Here is a 2,500-nt window from a genome sequence, read left to right on the forward strand (position 1 = left end):
TTTTTCAGTTTACTTTAGCTTTTTTCGAAGCGACTCCTATTGTCCAGGCTTTCTCAGGAAAATTCATTTTCTTCGTCCAGAGCGAGCTATTTGTCTTGGTAATTTTCGGATCAAACACATCTTTTCAGTAAACGCTAGAATGTACTTACTTTTAATACCCAGGCATTTCTTGAAATCCGTCCACAGTTAGTTGTTCTGTGAAATGTCAACGAGTGGTGACATAGCGCTCATTTATCCCATTTCAGGTCAGGTTTTTTGATTAAGAGTGTTAAACGAGAAATAGGCTGTACTGTAGAATACACCGAGCTTAATTTGGCAATGTTAGAGAACTTACTTAGTGAAAAAAAAAGCTCTCGGCTGTCTTTGTGCGTCAATACTCAATAACTTTAGAATCTTTTAGTCGTTGTCAGGTTACGCCTTAATTCTGAAATAAGGATCAAGAACCGTAATGTTATGGCTTGATTTTACAAGCTGTCAAACAAGATATTGACAAATTGCCCAACACAATTTATTAACTTTTGGTCTAAAGAATAAATAGCTCAGAGGAAGCATTGCACTTCAGTTGTCCCGTTGTGAGGTCTTCCTCGCTACTTGAAGTTACGTTTTCTGGTGTCTGTACAGTGACTAAAGGTCTGTATATCATTTGAGTTGTTATTTTTTTTCAAGCAAAACAGCAAACTGGCAAAAAACAATTGATAAACACGACTTGGAAACTAGTGAACTACGAGAGCATGTTTTAACTTGTCCTCTTTCAGCTGATAGTACAAAAATTTGTTTTGTCAACCCTGATCGACATCAAGGGAACTCAGTTTGTCACCAAAAAAAAATCTTCACTAGAAATTTCGAATTGTGAAGAAATACCACACCTAGTTTCCGAAAGGTAATTTTCACAATTGAAACCCAATGCACCCTAAAGCTGAAGATATAAAAGACTCGAGAAAAAAATGTCGACTAAAATTTCAGGATCTAATCACCAGCTCGGAGTTGTTTGGAGGAATAAAAGGATGTAACATGAGCGAAGGGTTTATATACTTCATTGATAGCCAATTCTTGTCTTATTTTTTGGTCGGCAACTTACTAGATCTTCGCTTTAAGAGGTGTTTTGCAACCAATCTCAAGAGACACATAAAATTGACGTAATGTACAATTGCTGGTGGACGAACAAAAGGAGCAATTGAGAGATCTTTGTTTTTTTTCGTCCACCAACATTGTGGTGATGACGTCACGTGAAAACCACCAATTTCGCGATGCCGGTAATTCACCACCGAGTGGTCGCTTCGATTGGTTCTCGCTATCCCGCTTTATTTTAGCTTTTTCATCAACCAGTCAGTTTGAAACATATGTTAGTACCAATGCCACTCGAAGTGCACTCGTACTACACTTCAACGCAACATTGTTGCCGTAGGTAAGCACACGTAGGGCTGTGGTCTTTATTCGAAAAATCGTGTGACTTTAGACATAGCAGATGCGACGCACGAATATAACGAATCAAGTTTCGAACTTTGGAGCTATCCAAAGATAGCAATTGATTAGTTATGTGTGAGTTTCTTTGATCATTGACCAATAAGAATGACTGGTTTGTAATCTCTTTTTGAAATGAACTTACTTCTTTTTTGCATAAGCTTTCCTCTCTTCAGTCTGCTTTGCCGATCAGAATGAAGGAATTGCCACTGATGTATATGTATACGCACTCGCCTGCAACTGCAGTAATAGGTCTATAACGGCATTTTGACAGATCAAGGTATCTTCAGGCGAGTTCTTTAATAAGATTTGACTTTCAAAAGTGACCATTCTCAATCCCATGGGTGATAACATGCAATGACTTGCTATTAGATTGAAATGTCTATTTTCGCCAGAAAATATTTGTAAAAATAGCTATGTCTACAACAACGCCGTTGCTCAAGTGCAATGAAGTTGTACTCTCCTAGTCATGCAATTTTTCTTTGTATTCTGGTATATGAAAAGGTATGAACGCGAGTGCAATTTGATATCTTTCAAAACAGCAACCTCATGCGATTTTTAATTTATTATATACTCAACAAAATTTTGCTTTCGTTGTGTTTCCATGGGTACCTCCGTATTGTATTCTATAACCTATTTATACATTCTTCATTGACCACTGAATCAGAAACGAGATATTCTGTTGAGATCAGTTATTTAACGATGCAACTAGTTGTAAATGCAAATTTGTTTACGTTCTATTCGTCGTTTTCATTTTTCACGTAGACGGCCAATGATTCTTATCAGCAAAACAGAACTTCAGATTTCGAGTTACTTTCTTCATCCAAGTGCATCGCCTGACTGACACTAATTAACATCGAGGCTGTTGCTGACAGTATTTAACATCGAGGCTGTTTCTTTAAAAAGGCTTGTGGTGTATGAGGCCACCTAAGCAGAAACAGCCACAAGTCAAAAACGGACTTTGCCGAGTGCTGGAACATGAAGATGTAGATGTAGATGTATAGGGACACTGAATGCCCTTACAATTATTATTTACCTG

Source organism: Montipora foliosa, chromosome 6 (assembly GCF_036669935.1).
Source record: "Montipora foliosa isolate CH-2021 chromosome 6, ASM3666993v2, whole genome shotgun sequence".
Lineage (NCBI taxonomy): Eukaryota > Metazoa > Cnidaria > Anthozoa > Scleractinia > Acroporidae > Montipora > Montipora foliosa.